A 16,021-nucleotide genomic window follows, 5' to 3' on the forward strand; every position below is an offset into this window, starting at 1 on the left:
AATTTCACCGTAAAAACATTTAAAAGAAAAGTAAAATAGAGGCCTAATACATAGGCCCTAACAGCACTGGAATTCCTGTCTCCTTGCTCATAGAAAGGGCTCAATGAAGGCTCCGACTGACATGGACTGATATTATTATATCAGATCTAAGAATGATAAATATTTCACCACATAATATGTTTGAGTTTGCATTCCCCTGAGAGGTTGCAGTATCTTCCACTAAACCACCGTACACAAACTGCTAACATACAAACTTAATGCCACATTTATGCCCCCAAAAGGTAATAGCACCAGTGCACACTGAGATGAATCAGGTGGGTTTTATTGTGGTGTACTTCTGAGTCCATATATAAACTTTAGGGATATGATTTTATTATTAACCTCAGACCATAATGATAATAGACCTTGTTAACACATGTCGGGACAGACCACTAACTGGGATAAAGTCAACAATACTTATTTGAGTGTCCCCAAAACCTATTTCTTGATACAAAATGGTATCAATGGTCAGAATACTCACATTAAAATTCTTCATAATTGTTGCTTTCCAGTATCTAGAAAACACTCAATATACACAATAAAGAAATATGCCCATAATTAATGTCAAGGCCTATCAGATCTCCCTCCCTCGGACTCATTATTCCAAAACTCTCTCAACCAGAAAATATCCACTGTGACCTAGCCCTCCCATAAATCTGGTGACACACTTTTTGGTCCGGTTCCTAGCACCACAGTTGTCTGCTGTTCAGCTCCCGGTATTTTCATCCAGCCGCTACACCTTGATTGCTTGTCTTGTGTGCAGATGCTTGCCCTCTGATCAAAATTTCAGTCATTGCACGCACTGTGATAGGCTATGAAAGTGTCCCTATCCAGTGCAAGATGTGCCCACTTTCAGAAACCCTGATGATGTCACATGAGTATCTAGTGAGATCTCGTGGGATGTCAATGAGAGCTTGAGATCTCATAGAAGCAAGTGAGCACCTTAAGTGTAGCACTATTTGGACAATATCCAGGCTAAGGCCAGCTACTAGGTTTATTGACTGCCACAGGAAGAGGAATTCTCACTGGAGCTCCTGTTGCCATCTCTTGTTTTTGGCCGCCAGGTTCTGACATATACCTGATTGCATGTATCTTAACTCTAGTGACTTAGTCCATTCGTGTGAATATCTTGCATGCATCCAACTGGATTACTCCATCTAAAGCCAAAAATTAGTGCACTAATAAAAAAGCAAAACATGTATGCAATTGAAGACAAACTATGAGGATTTCCATGGTACTGCTGTAATTAAGCCTTTGAAGAATGGCAAGGAGGTATTATCAACCAGTTCATTGACAAGTTTCATGGAAGTAGTCTTTTGCACATGGAACATTTGAAAAGGACCATACTAAGATGTGGATGTTACAACATTTTCTTGTGGGTACTCACAATTTTGTATAAGTTTGTGATAAGGAACACAGACGCTATTACTACTGTTCTTGACTTGGATTAATCAGTAGTCTGAAATGTTATTTTGTGCTCATCAACACTATGGGACCGATTACAACGGGTCTCATTGTCGGTTTCAATTCTGACCTGCTGATTAGGATACAGCCGGTCGGAATTGAAACCTGCCGGACATTCCGGCTGGCTTCAAGCCCGTCCCCCAGTCGGAATGCATCCCCTAATATCAAGGGCGAGTAATTCTGCCCTTGAGATTACGATGACGGTTTCCAACATGGTTTCCATGCAGGCATGTATGACATGGAAACCATGCCAGAAAACATCTAGGGAGCCCCGAGCAGGGCCCCCTTGAGTGCACGGCCTCTTGTTGGGGTCCGTGGGGGAACCTATGGCGCCCCCAGTTTATTCCTGCACCTTGTGACAGGCACTTTGAAGTGCCTCCAACGGTAAGCAGGGATAAATGGCACCTCCCATTTTACTAGGTGAGCATGCATTATGGTCGATTTATGGCCGAAATGCATGCTGTGTTCGATTGCATCCTAACGGGGTGGTCAGGACCGCCGACTGGGTGTCGGACGATCTCTTGACCGATTCAGTGTTGGGCGGAAGTGATTTCTTTCGACATCGTAATGAATGACCCCTATTTGAAGTATTATAATGTGCTATACTCTTGACTTAGCAAGTGCTTTCCTTTTCAGGAGGCTCATGAGTAGCCATATAGTAGTCCGATAATCACATTAGGCAGATTCTGAGCATCTGGATTCATGTGCAGAGTAGAAGACACTGAATATTCTACCCTTTCCCATTCCACTTCTCCTTGCTTCACCTTTTATGTTGGTTGCATCCAAATCCGCCCGACAACTGTAGTGGGGCAAGGGACTAGTGGGCTCTACATCATCTCAGAATCAGGTCAGTGGCCTAGACAATTCCAAGACTAGTAATTATTACCAGTATTTCCACATGTGAAAAGAGGAGAGATTAGCTTTAACTTCAAGAAGAAATATTTCTACCAGATCAGCACCATAATAATTAATGATACTGGTGTGCCCTCGTGACAAAGGTTCTTAGTTAAACAGTGGCAGAAGTGGGCAGAAGCCTCTTCCCGTCAGGTTTCTATCCTCTCCCTCTCCCTACCTCCATCTAGCTAGGGGCTTACCAGTTATCTGTCTTCATGTGGGCTCAGATAATTCTCTAGATCTTTATAGGGCGATATGGGGGACTTCTGTCAGTTCTAAGCTGGCAGCCCCATGACAACCCTGTTACAATACCCCATCCCCACAATGCCACGTGACAATTGAGCACCAAGTGCCACATCTAATTCTTACATGGTGGTGTTTGGTTTACTGAGGGCAGATATATTGTCGGTAGTACTGTAATGGTAATTGCCAGCTGGAAGCCAAAAGTCAGAAACTTTGTGGGGGAGAGGGCTACTCCCTAACACTGCCGAGGTCAGTCAGTCAGTTCACCTTTATTTCGGCTATATAGCCATAAAAGCAGGAAGTACAAAAACAAAAGAAACATTTACAGACAGATATATACAGTGCCCTTTACCAACAATCAATCACATAACAGATTACAATTAATAGAATGGGGCAAAGTAACAATTAATCCAAAACAAGTAAATTAACAGTACTGCGTTAAAATCTAGATAATTTAAAAAAGGTTATTTCCATGGTTAAAAAGCCAGACTAAAAAGCAGAGTTTAAAACCTTTAAAACCTTTAAAACCACACATTCTACAAATGGTAAACTCAGTGCATTCTGCATTGGCTAATGCTGAATGGAGAAAGCTACGGGCTCCAATATTGCATTACAGCTTGTATCCAAAACGTTTCCTGATGAGATACACATTAAACAAAAACCTACTGATGCAAAAAACTACCAGTTGCGAGGTATTATACTTAATAATACGCTCTGCCTCTTTGTACAACCTGACACCCATATTTTTACAGAGGGGTCTAATCCAACGGTGCCTAGGTAACTTATAGGCCAAACAGAAAAACAGTAAATGGACATCGTCTTCCTTTGCCTTTGATGAGCAGAGGGTACAGAGACCATTATCATTTTTACCTCCCCAACTGCATGTATTAGCATTCGTCTGTAGTACCCCATATCTAAATTGCAAGTATAAAGTTTTTGCTAATGGTGGTCCTATCTCATCCATGAATGGTTCCAATGCAGCGTTATCCTTTATGATCAAACATTTCTGAGTCAATATGCCAATAGATGAACTATGAGATAGCTCTTCGTTGACATAGGACCAATAAGTGGACTTTAAAAGCTTTTTACACACCAGTGTCATATTCTGGGGTTCGTCACAAAAATGGGACAGCCCTAACCTGGTACACCAAAGGGAGATATGTTTTAACCAGGCGATTTTCTTGTACTCATCAATCTGAATAATTTCTATCAGTCCATGTTTATAGTTACACAATTCCGGGGTTGTCCATAACCTTACCCAATACAGCAATGGTCTAAGGGCTGCTTGGTAATCTGTCCGTTTAAGATCCAGATCCAAAAACACTGGAACTAGGGGAGTTCTGGTTGGTAATTTAAGTAATCTACGCAAAAAGTGGTTTTCTTCCCTTTCAAAGCTGCCGAGGTTAAATAAGGTTCTGAAGAAACATAAAGCAGTTTTTACTACCTGGTCCATCCACAGGGCGCAAGTTCAAGTACACCTCTTTATGCAAATAGTGACTTTGAATTGTCAGACAGATAATATCTTCAAGCTATAAACAAGCTTTTGAGGACCTTCCCTTTCTCTTCTACGTTATTTGCAAGGAAGTTCGTGATCACTAAGCACATACACAAGGGCCTGCAATTAGCTATTAAATACACAATAAGTATTTAGTTAACAAGAAAATGTACCATTCGATTTTGACTCACTATGGCTTGACTTTTCAGTAGCACAAGCTCTGCACAACAAAACTAATTGTTAACAAGTAATAGGAATAGGAATGTTACCAAGTAATAGGAACAGGAAAGAGCTAACGATCAGTAACCCCAGAAAAAATGTATTGATTTCATACTCTTTAGGTCCCCTCACTTCCATTGGGATAACAGAATGCATGATTCACCACGGTTAACCCCCGTGTCCTTCTCTACACCTGCCACGAACAATGTATCTGTGTGTTCAGTCAGAGTGCCGAAAGTCTTATGAATATTTAGAATTAATGTATGAGATTTAAGTTCTGCATAAAAATTGAAATTGTAATTGGATTTCCTATTTTCCTTCCATAAATACATACAGCATTAATTTGAAAAGAGTACGATTAAAACCCTTACAGTGTATTATACCTTTTATTCCTAGTGAATGTTCTTCAAAAGCCTGATTAGTAGTCATGCAGCAATTCCATCGGAAATCAATTAAATGTTTTTTTATTTAATAAGCTGAAGGGCATGCAAAGACAACATGGCAAATTTTTAGGTCGAAGCCTACCAGACAGCTCAGCTGTCTGATTTGCTAAAAACATCTAGGGGACATTCTGAAAGCTGACCTAGGAATGCATTCTGCCCATTGCTTAACATTGGCTTTGTGGATTGTAACTCACATTTTCTGGTTTTCTATTTGCTGGCTTTATTTGCTTAGACTGTCAAGCTCGAGTTCTTCCATCCCGTTGTCCAAACCTTGTGTACTGTATTCTTCCATGAACTCGCTTCCTGTAAACAGGCCTTTAACTCCTTGCAAGCTGATGACGAGCTCAGCTCGTCATGCAGCACGGTGGCCATGTGCTGATGACGAGCTGAGCTCGTCATGACCTCCACGGAACGCCCACGTGGTGATAATTACCCCGCTGTGCTGGGCGTTCCATTGAGCGGACGTGGCCATGATGAGCTCAGCTCGTTATCAGCACATGGCCACCGTGCTGCTTGACGAGCCGAGCTCGTCATCAGCACCGCGACGCCGCGCACAGCCCCCCTCCTCCGCACGCCGCGGGGGAATTAGCCCCACGGCAATGGGGTTAAATCTTGTAATTATCTTGTCACATTTGCTGTGCATTTAAAGACAGAGGTCAAATGTCGATTTCACAATTTTTTTTTCATTGGCAGTTTCCAAAAAACAGAACAAAGGCATACAAAAATACATACAATAAGAGATCATAGGCGACACATCTAAGTTCAAATGATATGGCAGTGTAAACAATAAAAGAGAAAATGTTACATCATCTTAGATCTAGATAGATTAAATAACTGAGGAAAATAGAAATAATGCAGAAACAGAAAAGTATGCAGTAGTAAGTGAAGGCAAAATGATAACTGACATTAGTTTCATGACTAGCATCCACACATAAATGTTGGGTGTTGGTGTCCAGATTGCACCCCTCCCCGGCGAGGTTATCCAAAGCTGACAAGAGGCTGTTGAAAAGATTGGAGGTGGGCAGACGTAGTCCCATAATCATAACGGGCAGAGAGTATATGTTAGGGAGTCATGGGGGTTTATGCAAGTCGAAGCAATTGTCAAGGGACGTCCACATGTGTCGGCGCGGGGGTCACCATGTGGTGTTCTGGAGTGAAATGTTGTCAGCACCCCTCAGGTATATGATCCAGTTAAGCCAGCCTTTAAAGGAGGCCTTGCTGGTATCTTTCCAGTTATTTAGTATTATTTTCACTCCAGCGGTGAACATGAGGTCAAGTAAGGCTCTGTCATCCTCTGACAGCGAAACAGCTCTCGCTCCTCCTCACGGTCGGAGTGGTCGCTCCCTGGCAGACACCTGGTATCGTAGCGCTGCTCCGTGTCAGAAGCTCTCTCAAATTTGCATTGATTTTCGCCTGCTGTGTGCCTGTATAGCGCTTTGCCTAAATAGCGCTGTAACTTTTCATTTCTGCTTGTTTACTGATAGCTTGTATAGCGCTTTGCCTAAATAGCGCTGTAACTTTCCATTTCTGCTTGTTTACTGATAGCTTGTATAGCGCTTTGCCTAAATAGCGCTGTAACTTTCCATTTCTGCTTGTTTACTGATTTCATTTCTGCTTGTGTACATTGACTGCGCATTTGTCAATAGCGCTCCGCTCTGCTCCTCCCCCCGCCTCCATTTTGCGTGTTTGTTGTCGTCCTCGTGTGCCCGACCCGCCTCCCAGCTGAGACGCCCTCCCACTAACTTGTAAAAGCGTTCCTCGCCCTGCAGACCCTGTGACTCGCTCCTCCTCACGGTCGGAGTGGTCGCTCCCTGGCAGACACCTGGTATCGTAGCGCTGCTCCGTGTCAGAAGCTCTCTCAAATTTGCATTGATTTTCGCCTGCTGTGTGCCTGTATAGCGCTTTGCCTAAATAGCGCTGTAACTTTTCATTTCTGCTTGTTTACTGATAGCTTGTATAGCGCTTTGCCTAAATAGCGCTGTAACTTTCCATTTCTGCTTGTTTACTGATAGCTTGTATAGCGCTTTGCCTAAATAGCGCTGTAACTTTCCATTTCTGCTTGTTTACTGATTTCATTTCTGCTTGTGTACATTGACTGCGCAATTGTCAATAGCGCTCCGCTCTGCTCCTCCCCCCGCCTCCATTTTGCGTGTTTGTTGTCGTCCTCGTGTGCCCGACCCGCCTCCCAGCTGAGACGCCCTCGCCCCTCCCCCTCCACCATCCATATATGACAGGAGTTCCCGCGCGCAGCGTTCACGCGCAGCGACCGCGCCCATCCCGCGCCGAAGGTGCGCCAAAGGTAAGCCCGTCTACGCCCGTCCGCGCCTGGAGCGCGCCCAGCGCCAGACCCCCTGCCCCTCGCGCTGCCCAGCCCCCCCGCATTATCTACGATGCCGCCACCCTCCTAGCCCTTAACCCCGGTCGCGCCCCCAACTGCGTCCAAGCCGCTCCTGGACACACCCATGGACCTTTCTCTTGCTACTCCTGCAAATTCAGCGGCACCGACAACATCTCCGCTACGACCACACCACAGATTCCCGACCCCAACCACCTACAATGCATCCTTCTCAACACCCGATCAGTCCACAGGCACGCCATTGACCTATGGAATCTACTAGACACCATTTCTCCGGACATCGCCTTCCTCACGGAAACATGGATGAATGCTTCCTCCGCACCATACATCACCATTGCCATCCCTGAAGACTATAAGATCACTCGCAAAGACCGTACCAGCCACACAGGAGGAGGAATCGCTATCGTCCATAAGAAATCAATCCGCATATCAACCAGCTCTGACGCCAACCTCGCCAACTCCGAACACCTTCACTTCCAGATCCACATCGACCCCAAAACCACACTCAGAGGCACCCTCCTCTACAGACCACCAGGACCCCGCGCAAAATTCAGTGAAGACATCACGGACTTCATCACCCCACACGCGCTCCCCTCCAAAGACTACATCCTTCTGGGAGACCTCAACTTTCACCTCGAAAAGATCAACGACCGCAACACCGCCACCCTCGTGGACAACCTCGCCAACCTCGGACTTAAACAACTAGTCACTTCCCCCACCCACATCGCAGGTCACACACTCGACCCCATCTTCACATCCAGCAACCATGTCTCCTTCAGCCACACCACGGACCTCCTCTGGACTGACCACAGCTGCGTTCACTTCACCTACAACAAACCAAAACCCAGCATCCACCTCCAACCTAACCTGCAAAGAAACTGGAACAAAATCACCACGGACCAAATCTCCGCATCGCTCCTTCAAAACACCCCAGCCCTCTCTTCTAACGCTAACGAAGCCGCCGCCAACCTCACCCTATGGTTATCCAACACCGCTGACACCCTAGCACCACTGAAAAAACGTCAAAACAAACCTGGCAACAAGAAGGCCTCATGGTTCAACGATGATCTCAAGAAGTCCAAGAAACTCTGCCGCTCCCTTGAAAAGGCCTGGAAAAAAGACCCAACCACCAGCACCAAGGACGCCTTCAAAAACGCCACCCGCACTCACCACCAACTAATCCGAAAAGCCAAGAAAACAGCATTCAAGGATCGACTTGACAACAACGCTCACAACAGCAAGGAACTTTTCAACATCGTCAAGGAATTTTCAAATCCCTCGGCCAACTCCAACGACATCACCCCCTCTCAAACCCTCTGCGACTCCCTAGCCTCAGTTTTTCCACAACAAGATTGCAGACATCCACAACAGCTTTGACAACCAACCCGGAAACCAACCCACCCTACCATTTGCTGATCATCTTCCCCCCGTGAACACCCTTAACGACTGGAACCCAATCTCCACTGAGGACACCATCCGCCTGATGAATTCCATCCACTCAGGATCCCCCACAGACCCATGTCCTCACCACATCTTCAACAAAGCAGACTCCGTCGTAGCACCGCACCTCCGAGACATCATCAACTGCTCCTTCAACTCCGCCACCTTCCCGGAAGACTGGAAACACGCTGAACTCACCGCCCTTTTGAAAAAACCCACAGCGGACCCCACCGAACTCAAAAATTACCGCCCCATCTCGCTTCTTCCATTCCCGGCCAAAGTCATCGAGAAAGCTGTCAACAACCAGCTCGCCGCCTTCCTCGAAGCCAACAAATCCCTCGACCCCTCACAATCTGGCTTCCGAGCAAAACACAGCACTGAGACCGCCCTCATCGCAGCAACAGACGACATTCGAACTCTACTGGACAATGGAGACACAGTCGCCCTCATCCTCCTTGACCTCTCTGCAGCATTCGACACAGTCTGCCACAGCACCCTTTTACAACGCCTCAATAACATCGGAATCCAAGGAAAAGCACTTGAATGGATCACCTCGTTCCTCACCGGAAGAACCCAGAGAGTCCGCCTTCCACCTTTCAAGTCCGAGGCCTCTGAAGTCATCTGCGGCGTACCACAAGGATCCTCACTCAGTCCCACCCTCTTCAACGTATACATGAGCCCCCTCGCGGCCATCGCACGCCAACACAACCTCAACATCATCTCTTACGCGGATGACACTCAACTGATCCTTTCTCTCACCAATGACCCCAGCACCGCCAAAACTAATCTACACGAAGGAATGAAAGAAGTTGCCGAATGGATGAAACAAAGCCGTCTGAAACTGAACTCAGACAAAACAGAAGTCCTCATCTTAGGTACATCCCCCTCTGCATGGGACGACTCCTGGTGGCCGGAAGCCCTCGGAAAAGCACCCACCCCGACAGACCACGCACGGAACCTAGGCGTCATCCTGGACTCCTCACTCTCAATGAACCGACAAGTCAACGCCGTATCCTCTTCCTGCTTCAACATTCTTCGCTTGCTCAGAAAAACATTCCGCTGGATCCCCTCCGAAACAAGGAAAACAGTCACCCACGCTCTGGTCACGAGCCGACTGGACTACGGAAACACCCTCTACGCAGGTACTACCGCAAAACTCCAGAAGAAACTCCAACGAATCCAAAACGCCTCAGCCAGACTCATATTAGACATCCCACGCAACGAACACATCTCTGGTCACCTTAAAGACCTCCACTGGCTACCCGTCAATAAGAGGATCACTTTCCGACTGCTTACCCACGCACACAAATCACTCTACGACATCGGTCCAGAATGCCTCAACTCACGACTGTCCTTCTACACCCCCTCCCGCCAACTACGTTCTTCCAGCCAAGCCCTCGCCACTGTACCTCGCATCAACAAGACCACCATGGGAGGCAGATCCTTTTCATACCTGGCTGCTAAAACATGGAACTCACTCCCCGCTTACCTTCGCCTTCCCCAGAACCACCTAGCATTCAGAAAGCAACTTAAAACGTGGATATTTGACAAGTAATCCTCCTCCCCTTCCTAAGCGCCTTGAAACCCTCTGGGTATGTAGTGCGCTATATAAATTCTATGACTTGACTTGACTGTAAAGCCAGTCACTAAAGTAGAGAATTCTCTGGTAGGGGAGAAGGAGAACCTCTTTGTGATGAAAGCAAATATATTGTCCCAGAATGTCTTTACATGTGAGCAGCTTAGTATTAGATGTTCGAGGTCGCCATCCTTCTCATTGCAATTCCAGCAGGTGGCATTGTCCCGAATGTTATGTGAAAAGAGACGCGCTGGTGTCCAGAAGGCTTTGTGGAGAAGCCAAAATTTTGTCTGGGAAAGTGTAGGGCTTATCTTATGTCTTGTGGCTGATTCCTATGTTTTGGACCACTCCCCTTCTGAGATTGGCAATGATGAGTAGGCTTCCCAAAACTGTCGGAGCTCTTTAGTGAGGTCAGAGTGCAGCGGGCAGAGCATTTTATAGAGTCTGGAGACCTGGTGTTCCAACTTATTAAGGGACGCTAAATAGGTTGGGGAGAAGGAGGTTTATTGGACAGTTTCACTTTAGTGATTGCTGTTTTAATATTCAAAAAGTTATAGAACTCTGTGGCTTCTAGACCATATTTGGTTTGGATTTTTTTAAAGGAGAGAGGATAATTATTACAGAACAGTTGGTAAGGGAATAATAGCCCTTTATTAATCCAAGTCTTATTATTAAGATTGGCATAAAGTGGAGTGAGGGTAGAGTGTGGTAAAATAGAGCGGGGTGGAGTGTGGTAGATTAGGGTAGATTGTAGTGGGGTGGATTGTGGTAGATTAGGGTAGATTGGAGTGGGGTAAATTGAAATGATTAACAATCAGAGGGGGGAGAGAGAGAAATCAGAATGGATTCATTCTCCCTGGGCATATTTAAATAAACAGTTAGAATCCACTCCTTGAGATTAAGGGTGTCTCCTCCACAGTGGGGAACACTTTTATGTTTTTAGGTCCCTTCACACACCAACAGGCCCCTTGGTGTCATGCTTCATCATCGGGGTCATCGTACCCCTCTACGGGGTACGGTGTGCTGCGACCTACGGAGACGTGGGAGCACTTGTTAGACTATGTGTGGTGTTGGTGAGGGGGTATTTTGAATAAATGTGAGTGTATTGTGGGGTTTGGGAAATAGTGATAGTTAAAAAGAACCTGGCTCGTGGGGTGACTAAAAATTATTTAATAAGCCCCCGGGCTGGTGCTGTTAAAAATGAGGGTGGGAGGTCACAACACTGACAATGTGCGTTACCTCCTTTTTGTGTGCGAGTGGGGTAGATTGAGGTAGAGTGGGGAAGATTAGAGTAGAGTGGGGTAGAGTGGAGTGGAGTAGGTTGTGGTGGAGTAGATTGGTGTGCTCCACTTTACTCCAATCTTCTCCATTCCTCTCTACCCCAATCTACACCACTGAATTCTGCCCCACCCCAATCTACGCCACTAACTTTGAGGTTAGCTGAACAGCAGCTACATGTTAAGCATAATGGCTATGACACATTGCCAAACCCTATCGCATAGGCAAGACTTATGCTTGTTAATTTAGCTGAAGCCTGTTTGCTCTATTTAGCTCAGGTTAAACCCTTGCACTCTCTTTTTGTCCCAATCATTCTTAGCACTTACCTGAGACTTGTTCAGACATTGTTTATTTTGCACTTCCATCTTGCAGGCACTTTGACATACAGTATAATTTGTTCATGTTTCACTAGACAGGTAGCAGCACTGCTCGTCTTTCCTAACAAGCTGAATATTGGCATCTAAACGCAACTAAGTAGAGTCTTGATGCCACCAGCAGCTCCCCAATTGCACTGGCACCCTCAATTCGAACATTGCAGTCTTCAGTAACAAAAGGAGATGCAACACATTTCTGAAAAATCTGAGAATCCCTTAATGCAATTACCACGGAGAATGGTGTGCTATCTATCCCACCTCACTGCAGTCAAGCATAAGTTAAAACTGTTCAAACTAGTTGAAACTGATGCACCGGATATACTGTTCATGACAGAAACATGGCTGAAAGAAGGATCTACCCCTGACATTTTAGCTAATCTCCTAGGAAATTACTACCTCCTATCTTCAAATAGAACGACAAGAAAAAAGGGGGGGGGGAGTGGCAGCCACCATAAAAAAGGACTTCCCTCCACCAACATCTCTGCACCAGAGCTAGAACTAGTGGACAGCTTAGTCTTAGTCATCAAGCTAGACTGTCCAAACAGTACCATGGTATGTGTACTTGTGTACAGACCTCCCATAGAAATGCCAAACTTCCCTAAAACTTTTGCGAATTGTATTGCATCTCAGACTCAAACTTTGTAGGCGCCCTACAAAGTTTGCATCTATCACAACACATTCAAGTACCAACACACAATAAAGGTCACACTCTTGACCAAGCATGGTCTACCAATATTACCCAGACCCTCCAGGTTATCGCGATTTTGCGATTCACAAAAAAATCGCGAAATCAGCAGATTACCGCGATGGCCGCGATAATAACCATATTGGCCGCAATATTTACAAAAAAGTGTCTCTACCGGGAGATAGCAAAACAAACAATGCCTTTTATTGGCTGTGCGCCGCCCCCCTACTCCCCCCCCCACTCGAGTGTGTCAGCAGCTTTCCGGGACACACACAGACAGTCAGTTTTTGAGCTGCCAGTCGCACCGAGTACTTCACAGGTCATTAAAAGACCTTTCACTTGTTAATGAGGCTTTGTTTTTCACGCCCCGCCTGTTATCCTCGGCTCTGGCAGGTGTCAGGGGCTTGCGGTGGTTTTGGGGTCGGTGTGTGTCATTGCACGAGAAGCCAACCCCCTGGGTCCTCCCATTAGGGGCATATTTTTCTTTTATGGCTTGAAGGGGGGGGGCGCATTCTTTTTATCCTTTCCAAGCCGGGCCCCCTGGTTACGATCTCTTCTGGATACAGAAGATTCCATTTCAATTCAAAATATACATGACATTAATAGCCAAATCAATTTTCATTAAGTTATAACACCAGAAAATAAAGCACGCCACTGACTGACAAAAAGTAAACTCCCGCAACACAACTGTGTATTGTGAAAAATGTGGATATTCAAATGACACGTTGGTTAACACTTCGACCATCTTAGAAAAATCAGTTGAACCTCTCCTGCACATCTGAGACACGCCCAATAGATATGCACCTATTAAGGTAATGACCGGGGGCTTTGACAGTTCAACTCTGAAGCATTACCAACACAGCGCTGATCACACAAAATATACGTGCCACTCAATGTGAAGAGTGATGGCCAAGGAATTGGAGGCGCTGGGAATTATAGTTGAGCGCCTTGTGACTTCAAGCTCACAGGGTTCCAGGTCCATCACTCCTCGCTCCTTAGAGTGCAATTTGACAGTGAGTCAGTATTACAGTGAAGTCTTCCATTGTCAGAGTAGACCGGAGGGAGAGTTGTGGTAGACTTTAGAAGTATTTGATAAGGGAGTTGGTGGTAAGGTTATGTGCTCAATGCCAGAATGGATGGTGACTAAAGCAAAATGATCCATAAAAAGGCAGTGGGCTCTGCACTATAAGCACTGGCAACAAATCAAGCATTTAAACAGTGCATAATTGTGCTGGGTGTCGTGAGTTGCACGGGGGGCCCGTCCGCAGTCTAGACTCGCAACGGGGCTTCTAAGCCCTGGCACGGCCCTCCCTAGGAACAGGACTCATTTCCGCATCATTTGTACTTTGCGCCTGCCCCTCGGATCCCAGGCAGGAGCCATGACTTCAGAGGCAGGAGAGCTTTGGGGGCAGAAACCAGACATGCAGGGGGTGTCAGGTGTGGGTGAGTGCCTTTCACTCAATCCCTGCATTGCATCCACGCTGGGGCGGCCCTGATGGAGACAGGGATGTTCTCCCCGATTCTGGGTACACGGATGGAGGAGGCCTGCTGTCTTGTTTTGTCTTTATTTCACTTCTTAGGAGGGCACAGGTCCTAAAAAACAGAAGTGGGGGGGTCTAACCAAATTAGGCAGCATAGCGCGTGACATCACATTGAGTGACATCATTGAGCGCGACATGGCACGTCGCATCACAGGAAGTGGCATCAAGACCCATGACCTCACAGGAATTGACATCACAAAATGTGACACAAAATTTTAGACCTCAAACTTCTGTTTAGCCCAACTGGCAGATGAAGAATTGCAATTCCAAGGGATAACAGCCTTAACCTGTGGGCTGCTTCCTCTATTCCATATTCCAGATTGCCTAATCAAAGTGGAAAACTCTGCTAAAACAGTTTCCATTGATTTAAGGCTGAAAATGAATGCTTATGAGTAAAATAAAGTGCCGCTAAAATGCTGCTAAATTTCCATATTTGTGCCGCTAAATTTCCATATTTGTGCCGCTAAATTTGCGAATCCATGCCGCTATATCCTGGGGGTCTGATTACCCTTCAAAACCTAGAAATACAACCCTGTCTATGGTCCGACCACCATATAATCAGGTTTATGATAGGTGACATATCTATATCCAAAGCAGCTCTCTGTCAAAAGGTCCCATGTAGAAACTGGCATCAAATTAATTTGAAATCCTTATGTGACATCTTAAAATATAAGTCTCCTAAAAGCAAAGATAATGTAGATAACCCGGAGAGAGAAATTGCAGACTGGCAAAGGAAGGCCATCGACTCTCATCACTCCCTAAAAACTCAAACTTCATGCATTAGGGCACATGAAGCACCCAAATGGTTTACGAATAAACTTAAATCAGCTAAACTCAAAATACGCCAGGCAGAACGGAAATGGCGTAATTCTTACTCAGTTTAATCCAAAGAACAATATAAAATCAATCTTAGGAACTACAAACACGCTATAATGGAGGCAAAAATGTTTTTTTCTCCAACAAGGTGTTAAACTCAACTAACAAAACTAAAGATATTTTCAACACAGTACGTGAATTATCAAATCCCAATCGTGTAACCCCACCAATCCCCGCCACACAGAAACTCTGCAATGACCTAAGTCAGTGTTTCCCAAACTGGGGTCCGCGGACCCCCAGGGGTCTGTGACACATTCCCAGGGGGTCCTTAGGCAGCAGTTTCAAAAGCACTGCAAAGTTTCTTGTATAATTAGCAGCTTTAGAGCAACAATAAAAGTGTCAAGATAATGCCAGTGATTAATGTACCTGCTGGAGAGAGATGAGAGTTTTGTTCAGTGGCAGCTTAGACTTAACTAATGTAGCACAGAGGGTTAATGTGCCTACTGCAAAGAACGTGTAACATGCATTTTAAAAAGCAGTATTTCATGTGCATAGGTCCCTGGTTATTGCATTTGTCACAGAGATTCTTTTGTTTTGTTAAGTGACAATCATATTCTAGCAGAGGGACCTATAAACTGTCATCAAAGAGCTGCTTGCAAACTGCATGGTACCAGTTAGTAACTTATGTTTTTCCCAGTCATTCATTATCCTGATGCTGCTAAAAAGATTTATTTGCGTGGAAATAAATGTTTAATGTTAAAGTCAGTGCTATACACTGTGTTATGTTCTGAATCCTGAGTTTGTGCTTTTCCAGACCAACACTCTTTAAAAATGCCTACCAGTAGAAATGACATGTGAATACTACACCTTGAAGTCCCCTTTACCTTATGTAACATTTTCTATACACTGATTTACATGTATGATTCCTTGTTTCTATATGTGTGTGATGTAAAGTGCTCTGACATACTACAATGGTATGAGAGATGCTATAAAACAAATGAAATACATGCGACAGAGGGGCTATTCCTTCAATATAAAATACTAAGGGTCAGATGTACGACCCGCTTTCATATGCGCAAACAGGTTCACGAACCCATTTGCGCATGCAAAAAACCTATTGGGCCACGTACATAGCCTATTTCGTGAGTCGCAATTGTT

The sequence above is a fragment of the Lissotriton vulgaris genome, chromosome 10, assembly GCF_964263255.1.
Source record: "Lissotriton vulgaris chromosome 10, aLisVul1.2, whole genome shotgun sequence".
Lineage (NCBI taxonomy): Eukaryota > Metazoa > Chordata > Amphibia > Caudata > Salamandridae > Lissotriton > Lissotriton vulgaris.